Here is a 21612-nt window from a genome sequence, read left to right as displayed (position 1 = left end):
ATCCTTCTGCCTTCTATCCTAGAAATTTCTCCTTGTATTCTTTCTTCAGACCTCAAGATTAAAGAATCTGTAGAATTCATAGGATTTATTCGTACACTCATCAATGTCAAATTATCTTCTCTAATTTGCATTGTAAATAGGGGTTCTGACATATGATGACACATCTTCTATTTTCTGAGATAACTACTGAATACCTGCTGTATTTTTCAAAACTGACATCTTACAAAAGATCATCAGGAAAATCTGTTTCTCACAATGCTATGTACAATGTTGTAATGGCCATTGCAAAGGTCAATTTTTGTATTTTTCTCTCTTTTCAGGCTTTTTAAAATTGATACACTGTTAAACAAAAACTACCTAATTTTTAGAACAACTCTACTTCTTACTCTCCTGTGTCTCAGGGATGCCTCAGATTACTGAAAATAGGAAAAATTTTAATTTTCCCATGTCTTCTACTTTCTTCAACTGTTATCTAAGTAAATCTTGCTAATTTTATTTCTAAGACTCCATAATCCTTTTCTTTTAGAGTCTCTCTGTTGGAACGGAATCTGTCCAGATACTAATCCAAAAATAATTTCAGAACAAAAACGCAGCATTCTGTAAATCCAGGCTAATTCTCTTCTCTCCCCTCCTTCCACCTGAGTAAACCAAGCTGAAAATCATTTTTACTTGGCTTGTTTACTGCCAAAAGCACTCTGATCCAAACCTCCATTTTCTCCATAACACTTCTTGAAAATTACAGTAACTGTGTTCTATGTTTCAGATCTTAGTGATTTCTACTCAGGACAACCTTAATTTTTTTTTACCTTTTTGTGTCTTTCCATTAGAAATTGGAAAGGAAAGAATCTCGTGCAATAGATGTCTGGGTATGGAGATCATCCAAGGTATACAGACTGCACTTATTTCTTCACCTAAATATACTTGAGTGGTGAGTGCAGATTGAGAAGCACTGAAAGAATACAAGAAAATGTATTTTCTTGTATTTTATAGCGCACAACTATCCTTCATTCTTACACAGGAATAAGAAACATGTTCATGGACTGAAATAATGGAAAAGGCAGATTGAGATTGAGAATTAAACTTGGCAAGAACTTCCTTTTGCACACTGAACATAGAAACAGAGTTCTTCATCCTTCTGGTCAGCAATGTGCAAGGAGCTTTGCTAAGTGTGAAAATGCAGAAACAACAATAAGTACTTGAAGCTATGCCTTGCTAGGAGCTCCTGTGCTCCCAAGATCCTGTTTGCCTACTACTCTAACATATTTTGACTGGAGAGAAGTAAAATCACATTTTTATTTCACTGTTGCAGGAATCTGAGGCTGGAGAATCTGCATCAGTGACAAGAAACACAAAGCAATTAATTGGTACTACAACTCCTGAGGGTCCCTGAAAACTCTGCTAGCTGGAATCTGAGGCTATCAGCAGTGCCACAAACCATAAAACAAATGAGACCTTGCATGGTAGGGTGAAATAAGTTTCATTAATTTGGACTACCCTTATACATATTGCAAAGAGAAAGGGAAAAATATCAATTACAGGGCAGTGCCACCTGCCTGGCACTTTGTGAATTACTGTATCAGAAACTGTCAGTGGAGATGTTCATCTTTCATCCCTTGAAGTGACCCTGTCAGCCATGAATATATGCAGGTATAAAGTTCTAGGCTCTGTTACCTGATTTTACAAGTTTATACTCAATGACTGGTGCTGTCCATTAGAAGAAAGCTCATCAGTTGCAGCTGGAGCCCTGAGGAACTATTTTTCACTCTTTCTGTAAGGCTGTCCTATCCTTAGGTGTGCTGGGAGCAGATGGGCTGAGCCAGCCCACACACTAGCTGGGTTTGAGCAGAGCATCCTCTCTCTCCTTGCCTCTCGCCCCTGCCGTGTCCCAGATGCACAGTGGCATTTGTGCCCCCATGCCAGCCTGACTTGTGCTGCCTCTGGCTCCTCAGTGCACTGAGCTGGCAGGTGACTGACAAGAAAAACATGAAATTATTCCTGCTGTCACCATACCTTTCTCAAAAACGTGTTTGTGCACTCACAGAAGAAAACAGGTGAGTGCCTGCAGACCTCAGTGGGGAGACAGGCACCTTGTCCAGTTCTGGCTGTATAAACCAGAAAGTTTTTCTTCACAGAATAGATTTCACTGCACAGAAAAGTTGCAGCTATCACCAGTGAGCTAGAGATTGCCAAAATATATTATTTTTAGCATGGTAAATTTTCCCCATTGGATTGGTAGCCAAAATGTGTAGAGCTAAAATACACAGCAATAATTTACAGGAGTTAAAGCCAAGTTCATTCCCTTGCCTAGTACTGAAAATCCTCACAGCCTCCCTCTCTAACTATTATCAAATCAGTAGCTCAGTGCTATCTATCACCCAATTACTATAGCACAGAGGATTCTGCCAGCTGTTTTGGAAAGTATATTATATGAAATCTTGGCTGCTCTGAAGACTGAGGCAAAACTTCCATCACTACAGCAGGTTTCTACTGTCTGTAGCAAACTTGATCAAAAAATAGATGTGATTTTCCCCTTACTCTGTGTGAGGAATGTCAGAGATGTTGCCATCCCTGAGATCATAGTCTAGCTCTGCTTTGATATTTTAAGGAAGTAGACCTAAATGTAGAAATTTTCAGAAAGATTCTACATTCAGAGTCTTCTGTCAGATGCATGAACTTAGCAATTAAAATACAGGGTCAAGAAATAATACATAAAAAGCAGAGCAAGACAACAGCAAAAACTTTTTTTTTTCCAGTAGTTTTTTCCATCCTATTATTTCACAGCATAAAAAGCTGAGAAACTGGAGGACCGTAGGCATAAAATAAAATACATTCAAGAAAGACTTGACTCTGTCACTAATGCAAACAAAAATGAAATCTTATCTTAAGCTGTTACAAACAAGAATACGTGTGCGTTGAAAGAAATCTAAGCAAGGGCATTTTTCAAAGATCTGGAAGAGTATCACTGTCAGTTTATATAGGAGTAGTGGGGTGCCTGTTCTTGAAATATAGAAAAACATATAGAGTTATAGAATAACATGTTCATTAAATGACACTGTGAGAATCATGACTAGATTTTTTAGTATAAAACCAGAGAAATTATAAGAGATGGATCCATCATAATGTGTGAAGCCAGGAAAGACAAAAATGCAAGAACTTGTAGCAGACAGAAGTAATGGCCAGTACTGTACTTGGAAGAATAATTAATTTAGCCTGGGTATATAGACATTTTTTTCTAACACTGAGGTTGATCAGATAGTATAACAATTTGTCACCAGAGTAGAAGCAAAATAATTAATTAGGTGTCTTTAAGGGAAGGTTAAGTACACTTATGAGGAGACTAATATAAAACCATAATTACTTGAAGCAGGTGTTTGGATTAGATCATCCAAGATGTCCCTTTCAACGCCATAATTTATGATCCTGTGATATCTTTTGGTCAGGCAAACATTCCCTTGCAAACTGTTATTAAAAAAAGCCTGAATCCTAAGGATTTTTAAAAGGTAGTTGACAGCCTGACAGATGTCAGTGGTAATTAGGAAGTTTTTATCACAACATGTCTGATACATCCAGCCTGCTATACCAACCTGGAGATGCAGATAATGTTCAATTTGTAAATCACATCATGTTATGTGTTATTTTCCTGCACTGTGAAAGATTTGGTGCAGTGAATAAAAGTGTAGATTCTTACTGGTCAGCCAGTAAACAGAACAATTTTTCTGGCCTTGTTAGTTGAATTGCATCTTAAAATATATTTTTAAGTATTTGCCTGAGGCTAGAAAAATAATTTTACTTCCTACATAAAACATAACTAGATCTGAGACTACATTTCTGGACAGGGGCTGACTGTGTTTTCTCCAAAGGGGAGAAAGCAAGAGAGGGAAAAACAATCTCTCTGTTAAAGCACAATGTTCTTATGGTTTTCTGAACTGACAGAATAAATTATTCTGTCTTCTGTGGAAGGGATATTTATAAAGAAAAATGAACAATTCACTGTGAGACAGACCTATATCCAAATGAATAGCTTAGTTTTATCTTCATGGAGTTTGAAATGATAAAGAGCCATCCGGAACTAAATTTTTGAGAGAGGAAATTCAATTGAATCACTATTCATGTCTTTTGGAAAATTGTCCATATATGAATAATACAGAAAGAGGAAGCACTGCCACATGTATCTGAGTGTGTGTAAAATTTATTTAAATTTAGTCTTTATAAGAGCTTTCTCTCTCTCTCTATGCTAACTATATATGAAGAATGAACAGGAAAACACACAGATCTAGAGGAAGTATATGACAGAAAAATAAATGCAGGAAGAAATATCTTGTAAAATCATCATTTATCAAAACAGAGTGGAGGTACTCTGACAATGTACAACTTTTGCACTCTGAAAATTCCAGTGTGCTCTGATTCTAACAGTTTCAACCTGAACTCTAATACTTAGAGGAGCCTGCTGTTCTTAAAGCTTTGAACTGTCCCTGATGGAGGCTTTAGGTGACAAAAAATAAATGAAAAATAATCCACATGCCTTTCTAGACTCATTACTGCTGTCAGAACTCTGGTTGCTATTCAGTTTTCAATTTTGTCTTGATCTCTGCTGGATTTTTTGCAAACTACAGAAGGAAGCTGTTATTTTCAGTCTTAGTGCTTTCTCTGATTTTGAGCCATTTTAAGGGAAAGATGCTGCATTTTCTTCCATTAGATACAAGTTATAACAGATCCATTGCTGTTATTTATACACCCTCACATATGGGTATGTTCTGCTGATTCTGTCACATGACAAAAATGTTTCCGGTGTTTTTGCTTTGTTTTTCTTCTGGCAAAGAGACCAGATCATTCCTCTACTCTGTGTTTTTGGATTTTTTTGTTGGTTTTTGTTCAGCTTTCTTCAAAATATGTTTATTTTTTCAAATTTCTGGGGTTTTTTTAGTACACATACACTAATTCTAAAAATCAGGTGAGCTTAACTCTGGAGTAGTCCTAATTCATGGGGTTTTTCATAGTTCTCCCTTCTTATAAATGTCTCTAGGCTGTACAGTTCTTTCCTTTTCCATACTGTTTCTAATTAGTTTTTCTTCTGCTACTTTTTTAATGTGGTGTCTTATCATTATGGTTTTCATTTCTCTCTCTAATGACACCATTAAGCTATAAAATGGAACCTGAACTATGTTGTATTTGCATTTTTATGGTTAACTTGCATTTTTTCTAGGTCTATTTAGTCTTTAATTTGTTACAGGATATTATATAACCATTGCTTGAAAATGATCAATTTTGATGAAATTTCTACTGTTCTCTATCAATGCATTTTTTTCCTCCTGGGTGAGGGACACATGAAGAAACTGCCTCAAGAGTATCATTCCACTTGTAAATGTGAGGATAAGATTTTATAACAATTGGTGCCATAAAAATAATTATTGGAGAATTAAAAAGAACCCAAACCACAAGGAATATCTGAGGGGAATAATAAAGCAGAATAGGCCAGAAACAGTCATTTTTGCCATAGCCAGAAGCTCTTTCACTCAGTCTAGCATCAAGGTCAAGGAAAATAGAGATTGGCAAATTGTCAACCCTTTATACACAAGTAATATCAAGAAAGAAATTTTCACAAAGATATACAACCGGTTTCCTTTAGTTAAGTTCATGTATCAGCTCTGCACTTCCCAGGAAATTTTTTTCTTTCTAGCCTTATGTTGAAAGAATTTTAAATGTTTGTTAATGGTGCCACAATAATATATTTTAAATTGTTAATGGTGGTAAACACTTGCAGTCAGGAAGCCTGAAAAGTTTTGCATAACAAAAAGCATGACTGCCCTGTAATTCCAGTGTCAGATCTAAGATAATCTATAACTTTGGGAATGCAATTTTCAGTGAAAAATTTTCAATGAAACAAATTAATTACTTTAGGAAGTTTATCCAGTACTTAGTACATATTGATGAAGAATGCTAAGTGATAGGAATTATTTATAAAGCATGGTTTGAGATTAATGTTAGAAATTAATTAAGCAAGAATTTAATTGTTGTTGTTATTGTGCGGGAAACACTTCCAATCCTTGGTGGTGAAAATTAAGTGAGGTGAATTAATTGTGGTCTGTTTTTTCCTCAAAACAAATTGACTAACAGGATTTTTTTCTCTGACTAATAGGATTTTTTGCAAATCATATAAAAGTAAATACCTTGATAAGCAAGAAAAAGTTTGCTGAGATCCTGCATTTGCACTGGTTTGTGGTTGGTTCCATTTCACAGAGAGAAAAGCTGAGGCACAGAGAAATAAAGTCACTTGTTCAAACTCACACTTGTGGCTAAGTTAGGCATGATTAGATCTTCTGCATCCCTCTTTCTTCTTTTTATTATTATATTTAATAATAAGAACCTTAATAATAAGGTTCACCTTTGGAGTGAACTCCAGATAGGGAAAGAAGAAGAAAGAAATTGGTCATAAAAAGAAAAGGAGCTATCTGGTACAGGCCATGATAAAAATTGGAACTAAATGCAGAATTCCCTTGCATTCTGAATTTCCAGTGATGGCTGTTGGCAAGGGAAATACTGGTTCTTTTTCAGTTTCAGTTTCCTGAACTAATATGAACTATGGATCTTCTGTGATCATGTTCTTGGAACAGTGATATTTTTATGTTTGTCTTCTTTATTACTGCTAGCATGAACTATAGTAGCTATACATTGCTCATTCTTGTTTCTCTAAACTACTTAGTTTCATCTGCATATTGCTTGTGAATTTGAATGTATGCACAATTATGATATTTCTCTTCCAAGTACAATAATCAGTAGGCATTTTGTTCAAATGTGTATTTTTCCAGCTATTCCCTTTGAATCTTCAAACAGAAACGTGTCATAAATCTTTTGAATCCTGTTCTCTTGCATAATACAATAATATGGAATCACTTTGTTTTTTGTTTATTAATGTTCACCATTACTACCATGTAGATTTTGCTCTAGTCTTCCTGTTATACTTTATGAAATTAAATTTGTAGATGGGGGAAAAACAGTGGACACAACAGGGCTTTGGGAACTGGAAACAGAAGAAAGAATCTGTAATATGTTACATGATTGCTGGCTTGCATTTTGCTTACTATAGGCAAAAGCCTCCAGTGACAAGGAAGAGAATAAATAGCTCTTCCTTTAACTGCAGCTTTGGAAAGCAGTGTAAAGCAGGTCTGATATGAAAGGCACAACAGTGCTTTCAATTATGTTTTCATAAATGCAGAGAACTACTGATATTTTTTCTGATATGAGCAATGTATTTTATTACTTTTTCATTTGCTTGTGTCTTTGTTATGCATTTGTGTCTTGCTTTTATAGCTGTGTCTTACTTTGAGTTTATAAATGTCTTTGTTCAAGGGCTGTCTTTTTACACTGCATTTCTAAAATAACAGTGCCTGTGATAGGCTCCTAGGAATTTTGACAATACTAAGATGATGTAACATTTGTGTTGCATTAAAGATCTTGCTACTGCAGACAGGACTGTAATCTGACTGCAAAGGGGACTAAATAAGAAGATAGAGAGACACTTTTTACTCACAAAAAATGGGAAAGAACACAATAATGAAAGCAGGACAACAAACTAGGACACAACCACGACAAAATAACATGATGATCCAGGAAAGAGTTCATTATCCCCATGACTCTGAGGGATGGTGCTTTCTTATTGCTTCAGCATTTGTTTGTGTCTGTTGGAGAAAGTATGTACAAAACCTGTGTAATGTTATATTATTATTTTGCTTTTGAGGCTGAAAAGTCAAGCCCTCAACGGATGGGAAATGAGGCAAGCTTAATTTGGCTTTTTGCGATTATGCTTTCTAATTCCATCTGCAATCTCTTCATTACATACTGTGTTTTTTTCTTGCCACATCTGCCTGATTGAGTGCTCACTTTTTAAATAGCTTTTCAGTATTTTGTTTACTCATGTGGCTCCTGAGCCTTACCTCTTGCATTTTTCAAAACCTGTTCTAAAAAGTTGTTGAACTTTTTCTGAGACTCCTCATGCTGTTTGTATTAGAATCCAACTGCTACAAAAATATAAATGAGCATCTCTGTAACATAAGGCAGTACTAGTACATCCAGAGAAACAAAAGAAATAAAAAAGCCCAGCTCCTGCTTGTTCAGTGTTTCAAATGGAAGACTTTTTTCAGTGCATTTAGCACATTAGACACTCAGATCACAGCTCTCAAAGACATGGAAGGCCATGGTGCACAACACCTTATCAGTTCAGGCTCAAGTGAGGGACCAGAAAATGAGTAGATGTAATTGCCCCACATGGACAGTTTGGCTCTAGCCACTTGCCTGGCATTGCTGACATCATGGAGAGAGCAGGGCAGAACACAATTCTGCAGAAGCTTTAAAGTGAGGTCAGTCTTTCTCCTCCTGCTCCCCTCTGTACAGAGCTCTGCCCTGTGGGTCTGTGGACTGGACACCTTTCACAGCCTTGGCTCATTTTCACAATATACTGTTCCATGACACTGAGCCCTGATTCCTGGTGCAGGTTTTTGATGGCTTGTTTGTTTTTAAATCAGAAACAGGAGCAGAATATCCCATAATGTGATATCAGGCTGGTGTCTTCATGGCTTGCCTTCATGTTGGCAACAATTACAGCTACTTCACACAACTCTGCTGCTAGAAACTGTTGAGGAAACTCCCAGTCGTGGCAGGTCCTCATTCTTGATGAAGCAATGAGAGCCTTTGCTGAGGAGTTTTACAGATATTCTCTGAGAGCATGTGAATGGTGAGACATGAATTTTAAATTCCATTCCAGGCATAGTTCTTGCTGTTGCTCCTTAAGATCAATCCTTTCTGCTCCATGTTTCCAACATTTCTTCTTTAGAGTATTTTATAGCTCAGTCTCCATTATGCTTTCCTGGATTTCTCACATCAGTGCTCCTTTAGAAACATTCCCACTTTCTCCTCTCCTAAACTTTGTGCTGTTCTTCTCCTTCAGTCCCCACTCTGAAAATATCTACCCACTGGCTTTGAGCCATCTTTTTCTTCCACAGGAAAGATGATAGGAGACTCATTATCAGGGTGTGTGGGGATGGGGGAATGTCCTAAAATGAAAGAGGGTAGACTCAGATTAGACATAAGGAAGAATTCTTTACTGTGAGGGTGATAAGGCACAGGCACAGGTTGCCCAGAGAAGTGGATGCTGCATCCCTAGGAGTGTTCAAGGCCAGTTGGATGGGGTTTGAGCAGCTTAGTCTAGTGGAAGTTGTCCCTGTCCATGGCAGAGGTGTTGGAGCTGCATGATCCTTAAGGTCTCTCCCAACCCTTTATCATTTTATGGTTCAGTGACTCTGCTCATCATCTTAAACTCATTTTCTCATCTACTGGTCCTGGGTTTCCTCTTGATCCAGCTCCCATCTCTAGAGTCTGCTTACTTTTTCAGACCGTCTCAGTCACATCCCCTCCTTGGGGAACACTGCACTTGAATCTCTGGCCTGTAATATGCACAGAATAAACAATACCTGTTGAGGTCTTATGTTCCAAACACTAAGAATTTTCTGTTGAGATGTGCAAATGACAATTTTTCAGTGGTTATATCTTATTTGGAAAAGAATAGATATTCATAAGTAAAAAAGGAATCATGCTCTGAAGGAAACTGCAGCATATCTTGCTCTGTACTATGGGGATAGGGCAAAATGTGGGAAATTTCTTTAAATTTTTTAATAATTACAATAATTTTGGCCCATGTCCATGTCAACCCTATCCTGAATCTTGGAAACATTTCATGAATTTTGGCTGACAGTAATTATGTAAACTTCAAGAAAATAATTTCTTCATCCAGATGTCTGGCTCACACAATTCCAGGTGGAATAGCTGTAAACTTGATTAAGTTCTCATCTGTCTGAAAGCAAAGCCCTGTGAGAGAATGTATCTTGCAGTGTGGAACATGGGTCATGCAGAAACAACCCTATCAGAAGCTATTGGAGGGTGGCAGGGTGGGTGTGAGCCCATAGGAACGCAGGAGCAGAAGATGAAGTTTCAGCAAAGAGTTATTACAGAACATAGAAAAGAATGGGAATAAGAAGAACTGTGAGGAAGAGGAAGAAGAGGAAGAAGAAGAAGAGGAAGAAGAAGACGACAACTATGACTATGACTGGAGCCGTGAGGAAAGCACAGGACAGACAGGGCTGGAAGAAAGCAGCGTTCAACAGACCCACCACTTCACAATCCTCACAGAGCTCCCTCATCCACTTGTCCCACTGAATCACCACATTGCCCAGGTAATTTCATCATAAGATTGGCTTGGCCATCCCCACTTTATTGCCATTGTTTTACTAGTGAGTTTATTGCTATAATCTAATAATTTATAGGAAGACATCCTTTCTGTTTCCTGGGATTTGCTTTTGCTCCTGAGCCCTTGTCTACCTGCTGAGGTCATGGACCTGTGCTTGGCATGTCCCTGAGCAGGCACACAGGCCCAGGGCTTCCCCAAGAGCAGGTTGGGAAGGAGACTTGGCTCAGTCTCACAGAAGCTCAGAGTCACATCCCCGCTCGTGCTGTGATTTCTCTCCCCGTGGAACAATGGGAGTGAGCAGGAGTGGGATGACCCATTTGTTTGGTTGCCATGACAATGTGTTACCCAGTGCAGAATGCTGCTCTGAGCAGCCTTGCTGCTTGGCTGCTGTGGGATGATGATGCTCTAAGAAATAGCATAAGAAAGTTGCCCATAATCATTTCACTGCACTGCATTGACTTCTGCAAGATGAAAGGTGCAGCTCCTCTGAAGTGACAGGGGTCTGCTCTCAGAATTTAGCCTTTCTTTTTCCTTGGATTGGATGAACAAGATGGGATTTTTTTTTTTTTTTAATTTCAGTGGGGTTCATTTAATTTCTAATACTGCAAATAAAATACCTAAGGAAACCAACAAAACCAACAGTTTCTTGTAGATGTAAAGACACAACTGTATTCACATTGCAGCAGAAAGAGGAATACTTTCTCTGGAGTGGAAGCTGCTGAGATCTACAAGTGGTTATACACTGAAAACTTGTATAGATATAGCTGAGATCTGGCTTAGAATGGTGGATAAAGACCGTTCTGTGTTTAATACAGATGGAATAAGCAGCTCTTGGTCTCCCTACCATGAGCAACTACCTCAGCTGGTGTAGAAAGGAAAAATACTTCACCACCAGCCTATTATCACCCAGAGACAACTTTCTTTAAAGAAATACTGGTTTCTCAAATACAACTCACATAAGATATATGCCCTTGAGGGTTTTACTGAGTCGTTGAGGCATTTCCATATGCCTTACTGAATGTTGCAGCTTGTTACAAGACAAAGATGACTTTTATATTTAATTTTGTACTTTGTTATAGAAGATCTTATGATATCATTATTATAATTATTAGCATAATATCTGTATTGCTGTAGAACTTAGGTATTCAAAACAAGAGGCTTGTATCAGGCTCTGTACATTTTTGTTTAAACAACTACAGTAATTCTTTTCAAAATGTATGTCAGTGAGCAAGCATAAAATGTATCCCTCTAGATCAGATGTAATTTATTGCTATTATTCAGGAGATTTGGGAATATAGCTCCATTCCTGTCACAGGGAGGGACGTGCTTTGCAAATCTCTTTTCCCTTGACAAAAGCAGCTCTTAGCAACAGGTGATTTCCCTGTGAAACACTCCTGGATCTCTCCTCCCTCTGTTTATTTGCTGTTAACAAGTTTGGCTCTCCTTGGAATATTCGTTCAAATTGGCTCAAAAACAATGTCAAAGCAAAGTGTTGCATACACATACACATCAGAGATGAAACATTGAGGAATTGCATTTGGGTTTCTCCTTAGTCTACATGAATATTTTTACGCACCAATTTGACTTGTTTTTCAAGAATGAAGAGCTTCTCTTCCTTTTAATGGAATTTGTTCGGAAGGAATTTTCTAATTTGTATATCACTGTAAATGGGGTTTATCCATTTCTGCGGTTTACCAAACATAGATGTTGTGAAAAAATAAATTTAAAATATAGTAACTTTCTTTAATATGATAATTTCTTTTCTAGCCAATGGAAAGGGGAATGAAATTACATATCTGGATGTCAAACAAGCAGTGTGTCCTGGCTTAGGAGTGGTATTCCTACAATTTAGTAGTCCTACTAAAACCATGCTGCTCCTCCCCTCTCACTCCAGTTGAAAGCACAAAAGGCAAAGATCAGAGGTTGGATAAGAACAATTTAGTGGAAAGAACAATGAGATAAAAAAAGGAGCAGCAACAGCAACAATAGTAATAAAAAAAGGTATAAGTCAAATAAACAACTCACACAGAAAGCCCCCAGTAGTTCCAATCAGCTCTTCCATGACACTGGAAGGAGGGCCCTTTTCCTCAGATTAAAAAGTCCCTTTCCCTGATGCTCCTGGCAGTGATGTGAGCTGATATCAAATAACATCAGGGTCCTGGCCTGGACCCTCATGGCAATTGCAAGAAATAAACCCTGTCCCTGTCTGAAACCAGAACAGGGGCACATGAGGATTTAGTAAAGTTCAAAAGTTGGAAGTTTAAGTGCAGGAATGGTAACCTTGGTAAGAAGTCAGTTAGAGGAGGGATGGCAATAGGAAAAGTAGAAAGGAGAAGTATCTGGCTGGACAGAGGGAGATTTCTGGAGTTCTTCTTGGGTATTTTTCCAGGTTATCTTGTGTAATATTTTTGGTAATGATCTTGGCACAAAAATTAGAAATGTGATGAGGAAATGCCTCATGTTGCAATTGGACAAGATCAGATCTCCTTAAAATAACATAGGAGGAAGCAAGTAGATTAATAGGAGGTGAAATGAGATGGAGTTAAATTAAATGGCATGTAAGTTTGTTCAATTGGGTACTTGGATTTTAAAAGTCAGGAGCTCATCCATGGGAAATGAGGGAAAATGAGACCACACTCAAATAGTGGCTCCAAGTAGTGATTGCTGTTGCCAGAGACACACAGTTGCTGAGCAAAGCAATCCATGAATGGGCACTGCAAAATCTTCTTAATCTGAGGTGTCCCCAAAACACAATCACTGATTCGCAGATGGTGACCCAGAGAAGTGACTGATGTGTGGTTCAGAGGGATGGAAATGGTGAGACCTGGGGAATCACCAGTGTGACCAGAAGAGGCTGAACTCAACCCAAACTGAGAGCAGCTGCTGTCTGTAAATGCATCACTGAGGACAGAGCAGTTACCTGTACAGAGGACAAAGCTAGCACCAAATCAGATTTGTTTGAACTGGTCATTAATTAAATTTGGCTGGAAATTTGAAGAATGTTTACAAAAGAGCATTGAATAGCCTTTTAGAAAGAATATCAAGGGCAATTAAACACCACGAATGGGACAAAACCACTGTTCTGAAATTGTTACTGTTTGGCCTCTATAGCTACCATATGATTTGTCTTACAGATATAACACTTTCTCCTGTTAGCCTTGTCAAGTGAAGGATGATTGACTCCTAATGCATAACCTGCAATTCAAGGAAATGTTATGTGTTTCCATTTTAAGACTTGCTTTTTGTTACTCTGGCAATTATCAAGTGCCTGTACCAGCAGTTTCCAAGTATTTAGAAGTAGAAAATCTCTCTCACTCTTTCCTTTTTGAGACTGTTGTAGAAAACAATTAATTAATTTGTTTATATCTACATGTATAGGATGAGTGAGGATGGCTTGTTTATGTATAAACAAATGACTGAAGGGAAACTAAATAATTTTAAATGAAAGCTACATTTGGACATTTTTTTGAGATTTGTGGTTAATTTTGTTTCCAAGAACTGCTTCTAAAATGTCATTTCATTTGAGCTCACACATTCACAAGCCTCCACATCTTAACAATTTCCTGGGACAGCAGTCTTGAGAAGTTGCTGCAGAACAGAGATGAACCATGGGATTTCCACTTTTTTCTTGCAAAGGGTTTGCCCCCCTCTGCCCCTTGGAATCCAGATTAGAGATACTGTCTCTGAATGCAGTCTGGAACTTGTCTCCTGTTTGTAATGGAATTCCTGCTTTGGTATTTGCCTCCTTCATGCAGTAGGCTTTCACTCCCATAGATGTGAAGTATTTTTGGTGTATTTTAAAACAGTGAGACCTTAAACTGTTACATGTTGCATGGATATCAAGAACAAACTGGACAGTAGAGTTTGATTTCCTGTGTGGTTTCTTCAGATGAAAGTCCAGGTTTACACACAAACAGCTCAGTAACAGATGTCCTCTCCTGAGATTTAGGCTGGTGGGTGTAAGAATCGATGACAAAAAATGTACAATATCTGAAAAAGAACAGGTACTCAAGAGCATCAAATAAATGTTTACTTGCAAATTTCAAAACAAAATCTGATGATTAATTAAACATAAATTGTTTTGTCAGAGTCATTCTGGAAGCATTCTTTATTTACTAGGAACTGCTGAAAATAAATGCATTCCTGGATGCACACCTTGAAAATTTTTTTTTCCTTCTGATCTGTGCAGATGGTAGACTCCCAATGACTCCTGCCTGGGAGAAGTGGAAAATCAAATTAGACTCTTTAACAGGATGTAGAAGAACAGCATTATGAAGAGACCTTACATTGGCCAGTTCTCCAAGAAGGCTTTGCCTGGGCTACATCCTGGAGTGATGTCTCAAAGGCTGAAATGTTCAAAACTCAATTAAAATGAGATTTCAATGAAACATGGACTAAACCAGTTTCTTTAAAATAGAGGAACCTGGAGACGGTTGGGTAGGAAAGAATGTAGATATTTACACCCTTTGTATGTCTAGAAACAAAGAAGAAACAACAAGGACACTGAAGAAGCAACCAGCAAAAGTAATCAAAACTATTGATAAGTATTTATTAATACTCATGAGAAACAAAGGGTCTGCCAGAAAATTGGTCAGGTCCAGTCCTGAACAGGATATTAGAAACATATTCAGAGAACACAGAGCAATTTCAGAGGTGCAATTGCAGTGATGCAATTTTCTGCATCACTGTTCATGGCAGAAGATATTGAAAAATCATTCTTTATGGGGGACTCATCAAGGGAAGTGATTCTGAAGGGATGCTGGAACTGACTGAAAAAATCAACAGTCACATCTCCCCGGGACCAGGGTGTATTCACTCATGGGATCCAAAAGAAATCAAGGATGAAATAACTGAATTACTAATCATGGTATGCCTTTTTACTTAAATTGCATCTGTATCTGAGGACTCAGGGGTGACATGACATCTGTTTTTAAAGAAGAGAAATGAAGAGAAAATTAGTAGAAACTATAATAAAGAGTGAAATTAATGGATATGTGATACATTGGATTTAATTGGCAAGACTCAACTTTGCTTTTTTTTGTGAAGAAGTCACTATGGGTTTGGTTTTTTTGTGAAGTGAAGCTCCTTATTGCAAATCTTTTGCAGTTCTTTCCAGAACTTGATAGAAATATGAATAAGGATTATGTGACTGGTACAATCCTTAGATTTTCAGAATGCTTTTGATAGTCTTTCAATTTTCCTGCAACTTTGCATGTGTGATGTAGGAGACAGAGCAGGGAGCAAAATGAACCTTTGCCTTACCATGGCTGTGGTTATGTTCTTCTGATGTAGCCACGATGATTCTTGCCCAGTCTATCCTTGCAAGTACATGATTGCTCCTGTAGTTGGTTTCCAACAAAACAGAGTATTCCTGAGTTGCAACAAACACAAAGCAATCCCTTCTGGTCCTGGGGTATTTATTACTACCATCTGAGAGTCCCAGATTTCCACTCTCTGCTCCTCTGAATAGCTTCTCAGTCTATCCATGAGCTGAGGGCTCCCTGCTCTGAGGTCTCTCCCTCTTGTTCACAGAAACTCCACTTCCCGTAGGAAACCTGTCCCCTGACAAGCAGGAATATTCTGCTTTCTGAAGGGCCCAACCTCCTCCAGTTAGTGCCTTCATGGAACATGATTTAAAACAAGGAAAAGCACCCACAGAGAGCTTGTTCCATCACAGCTATGGGCAAATGGGAGCATTTCTGCTGGCAAGCAACCTCATGAGCAGGAAAGCTTTGGAAACACCTGCCACCAAGTCACCAGTGGAAGCATCCTTGGTGGACTCAGACAGGCAGGCTGTTGAGATATGGACTCAACTTTATCCTGGCATAACAGATGTTGTTTTAGAAAACAGGCAAAGAGACAATGTGAATTGGTCAGGGAGACCAGAGAGGGACATTATGCCACACTGGTCAATGACAGATGAATGTCCTGTAGTAACCATGATCAAATAAAAATTGCTATTCTTTCTAACCTACATTCAGGCCTGGCAGCTTGAGAATTTGAGAGCTACAGCAGGGTGCCCTCTGTGTAGCAGGTATTGTGGTAGCAAGGGATCTATCCCTCTCTGTCCTTGGCAGAAATCTATCTGATTTTATGTCCCATTTATGCATTTCTGACAACTCAAAAGTAGTCAATTTCAGATGAAAGGTACTGGATTGATGTGTATTACAGTAATTTCTCAGCACAGTAATTTTTGTCATCTTTATTTCAGCTATTCTCTTGCTATCTACTGAGTATCATTGGAACACTAAGACACAGTAATTTTCATCATTCATCCCTTTAATTCACACCAGTTTTTGCTCTTACTTTTATGGGGTGGACAATACAAGTGCCTGTAATTGTTCTGCAAATTTTATTTTACAGTTTTAGCTTTGTCTACAAGTTGTTGATATTATTTAGATGTTTTAATCTGAACAGTGATCAAAATCCCAATCCATTACTGAGTTTAAAATAAAAACAGCTGAATCAGCCTGGAGATTCATAGAATGTGTTAGTATAAGCAGCAGAGTAGGCATTACCACATGGTGACACATACCCTCCTCTTCTTGCAGCAGTGTGTGCCTCAGATTTCATGAGGGGTATAGCTGTGCAGAACAGAATATGGGAAAAGAGATCATCAACCAGAGATGCCATTGTACAGATCTCCCCACATGCCAGAGGACCATGTCGCTCCTGTTTCATCTCCTGTCTGCTGTGTGAAGGTCAGAGATGTGGCTTAAGATAAACAAGAGATAAAAATGGCTAAAAAACATAGATGGTGTAATTTGGTGGAATAAAAGATAACTATTTTCTCATCACTGAAATATTTTGGCCAGAGCTAAAAAATCAGGCTATAGGTGTTTTTAAATGGGAGCTATGTCCTTTGGTGTTGTTGGGTTTTTTAATACACTATATATGTAAGAAAAACCCCTGCTACTTGCTATTCTTTTTTTTAAAGACACAAAGAAACCATAGGTTTTAAGCTAGTGTAAATTATCTCCTTCAAGTTTTATGGAATGGGCTCATGCTCTTTGGAATTCAGTGATGGATAGCTCACAGGAAAACATCAAGTTAAAACAAGAAAACCTTAACCTTCAGCACTGAAAAATAAATAATCTGAAAACATACAGGAAAAACTGAAAGAAATGGAGCTTGGTGAATGCAAAGGTATGATTTATTAAAATCTTGGAGAAAGTTCAGGAGAAATAAACACTTCTGCCATTGGAGCATAAGAACTCATCAAAGATATTATTATCCTTCTGTCCTAATGAAAGATGCCATAAGAAATCAGAGTGAAATGTGTTCCAGAAAGCATAATTAAAGGATAAATGTGTAAGATTTATAAATAGAAATACGCAAAGGATGTGTTTGCTCACTCTAGTGGGAAGTGATATTTCAGGAGAAAAGTTCGTATGTATTTTACAAAAGGTTTGCAGAAAGACTGAACAGCCTCCCAGCCTTATGTCCCAGAATGTGAGGGCATTTTAGCCACAAACTGCACAACAGGACTGGTGTCTGCAGCGTTGGGGTTGGCCTTCTCTGTTGATAAGGACAGTTCATGTCATACATCTGAGTTTTTCAACTTATTTACCAGCTCTACTTCTATTTCAGAGAAGACAAGGGCATAGATGTGTCTGGGATTTCTAGTGGAAGGCAAGGAATTTTGTAAATGAGTTTCTGGATGAGTCCAATCTACATACAGTTCCTGCCCCATGGAAAAGACATTTCTTCACCTGTAGTTATAATAGGTGTCCTTGAAAGAACTCAGAATTACTGATTATGAGCTAAATGCAACCTGATTCATATTCTTCTAGGGGCACGTAGAGTTCTTGAAGAACAAATGATACAAAACTCAACCTTAATGCAAAAATTAAAACAACTTTTACTAAAAGATATGTCTTGGTGTTCATGTCAGGGGGCTAATGATTTAAATACTGGGTACATTTCTTTGCTAATTACCAAGAAGATATTCTGGTTCAAATAAAATTTTCAATTCAAATAGAAAATTGGTTTTTAAGTAGAGTTAACCCTGGTTTATTACTGGAAGCATTCATGTTCCAAAACCTAGGTACTTTCATTGGCTGCCTTTAAAAAAAGAAGGAATCCCTTTGTATTTCCATGCTCACAATGTGGTCATGTAAAGGCAGAAGGGTAATAAAGAGCATTTTGCTAAATTTATACATCTTTGTGTCCTTGGCTATCTGCTGTGAAATATAATTTGCTTTTAGTAGGAAGCCACAGGTATTGAACTGATTGGTACAGTTTCTTCATGAGAACTCTCTGCAAGTTGGAGAACACTTTCTATTTCACAGCAGGTCTCTCTTTTAATTTGAGTAGCTGATGCACTGGGGCTGGAGGAAGGAATAGCGAACTTTTGATTCCAGTCAGCTTTCCCGAGGCACCCAGAGAGGAGCACACAGATCAAATGGACAAAGAAGGGAAAGGCTGTAATTGCAGTGCTCTGCAGGCTGGATGGCAGCAGGCTCTGCCTTAGCTCTGTTACAGAGCGATGCAAGCTAAGGACAATGCCACACCAAATGTCTGCTGTTCCTGCTGGTGAGAAGAGCAAGGGACCAGCTTGGCTACACCATCTCTGCTGTGAAAACCTGGCTAGGCACCATGTTTTCACCTCAGGACCAGTATGGTACCCCTGTTCTTTTCAGCTCTGACCCAGCATATTGACTCAGTGTCATCACCCAGACTCAGCAGCATCACCCCGAGGTGGATCTTTGAAGGCTCAAGAGAGCCACTGGAGCTGTGCTGTGAGACCAGTCTGTGTAGCCAGACAGGAGAAAGAGGAAAGGAAGATCAGTGCTGCTTTGGGGATACCTCCCTGAAAATGCTGGGTGGGTAGGGGTGGATTTTTTTATGTGGCAGCATGTTTTTTTAAGAGGAAGAAGGCTCCTGCCTTCAGCAGCTCCTGGAAGGGCACTGACACTGCAATTTTGCACTTCACGCATTTCTAAATGCTAAATGCACTGCATGCTTTTCTCATTTAGTGTTCCCAGTTGCTTTGTTCCTTTCTTTCTCAGGAGGGACAAAAGACTTCATGAGAGAAGTCTTACCAAACCAACTGGGGCAGTTTATCTGGGTTGGAAACAGGAGCAAACAGCAAACCTCACACCCACAAGGTGATCAAGGAAGGGTGAGATTCAGAGTAGTGTTGGGTTTTTTGCTTCCCGTGATTTTCTTCCACCTATGGAGAATTTCAATAGACTGTTTTAGGGCAAGTGGAGGCTTATTGCCAAGTACTGGTAATGCATTCCTATGTTCTGTGTTGACTTGTGGGGTACTGCAACAAGATTGTCCTCAGTGAAATAAATGTCCCTACTGGGCATGTAAAAAAACTAGATTGTCTTCTGTCTTCTGCAAGGCAACTCCAGAAATGAAGAATAAAAACACAAATATCTTATGGCTTATTCTTCTTAAGAAAAGAAAAAAAAAAAAAAAAAGAAGGGAAAAGGAGGGACTTTCTGCAACACTAAAAGGTTGGAAGATGCAGAAAGCCAATTCTTGCTTCTGTCTTTTAATAAATGCACAATGCTAGTGAGGATATTGGCTCTCTTTCCTGAGGAAATCCAGCATGCTCTTAACAATTCCTGTACTTGCCAGGCAGACCTCAAACTTACATGGCTAAAAATGTAATATCCTTCTTTTCATACATACAGATGGTAAAAATAAGTAACCCTTTGAGATCAGATAATTTAAAGATGGCTGGAATTTTCAAATGAATTATTTTTGGTGGAAAAGATGGGTTTGTACCAAGCAGAAATATCTGGTCTCAGAAATGTCTTATTTTTATTATAAATATGAAAAGAGACCACAACTAGAGAAAATTCTTGCCAAGTTTTGAAAATTTTTTATTTCTTTCATGTTTGTAAATGTGTACAGAAGATGTGAATGCTCTGTAATAATTCTTCTGCCTTTTGCAAAAACTGCAACACATTTACTAAAGACTTTTTTTATAAAGTTATAAGAAAATTTCAGTCATTCTATAGAAATAAATTATTTTGATTCAATATTCCAAGAAATAATTTGTTTCATCCAAGTATGAGAGGATATCATCCTCTCACATCCAACAAGTAACAGTTTAGGAGAGGAGAAAATGACAACCCTTTACTATAAATAGTTATTTTTAGACTTCTTACCATGTGCACGTGATCCATGTGGAATTCCCTGTTGTTTTAAAAGGCAACTTGCTTGGCCTGCTGCTGGGAGAACACCTTTAGTTACATTTCCTGTTATGATTTATTCGAGGGTTTATTCAACCCTATTCCCTAGAACACTTATGCAAATTGTAGCTTAAAAACACCAAGCCCTTAAGCTAATATAAAGTAATATTATAACTTTTCATTAAATCTCACTGAAAAGTGTGGGCTGCTATAACAACAAGACCTTCTTCCACACCAGTGTGTTCCTCTTGCTGCACACAGCGACCGAGGCAGTGGCACACAGAGAGGCACAGAGCCAGCCCTGATGAGCCAACAGCCACAGCAGGAAAAGCTGCTCCATGCCAAGGCACTGCAGCTCCAAAGCTGCTTGGGCTGCCATGAAAACTCATAAGGATTTTTGCTGTCTTTGGCTGGGGGATGTCAGCACACCAGAGCAGCCAAGCCAGAGAGAAAGCTGCTACAAGATCTACATGTTAGTCTAATCCTTTCCTTTGAGATTGGCCAGGAGCAAGACACTAAAAATGCCACATGTCAGGCTTAGAGCTGACTGAAAGAGGTGTCAAAAAGTTATTAGAGGCAAATATTTCCCTTAGGTCCTCCTGGGTGTAGAAACATCACTTTTCACATGCTTACTAAAGTAGTGGGCAGGCATCAAAGAAACAAACAACTCTATCACCATTCCTTTTCTAAAATATATACCTCAATTATTTAATTTTGAAATACCAAAATATGCACAAAAGTAGATATAAAATAGGAATTATGAACAGCCTCATTGTATTTGTCATTATATAATTTAGGAAATGTTTTTGTCAGTACATATTAATTTGCCTTCTAGAAGACTTTTTGAACAGACAAATGAAATTAACTGTATATTAGGACACAGAAGTCTCATCGCTTCATATTATGTCTTTGTGATGTTCTTAAGATAGAAAGCTTTGTAAATACCTTTGATAATTAACAAAAGAAATATTAATTGCACATATCCTTAGTGGGAGATACTGAGGATGTTGAAACTGAATTACTCTCTCATGCTTAACAATTTTTTTAGCTTTGCAGAAAACCAGATGTGCTGAAATTGTGTCCACAAAGAGTGAGCAGACTTTCTATTATATCTCTGTGTGTAAAGTCTCATGTTTAATGCAGACATAGGATTTTGCATGTATGCAGCTTATTTCAGGATTTCCTGCTGCCCTCTCCTATGACCTGGAGCTACTTTGAGCTATA

The sequence above is a fragment of the Ammospiza caudacuta genome, chromosome 6 (genome assembly GCF_027887145.1).
Source record: "Ammospiza caudacuta isolate bAmmCau1 chromosome 6, bAmmCau1.pri, whole genome shotgun sequence".
Taxonomy (NCBI): domain Eukaryota; kingdom Metazoa; phylum Chordata; class Aves; order Passeriformes; family Passerellidae; genus Ammospiza; species Ammospiza caudacuta.
This window is presented reverse-complemented; position numbering follows the sequence as displayed.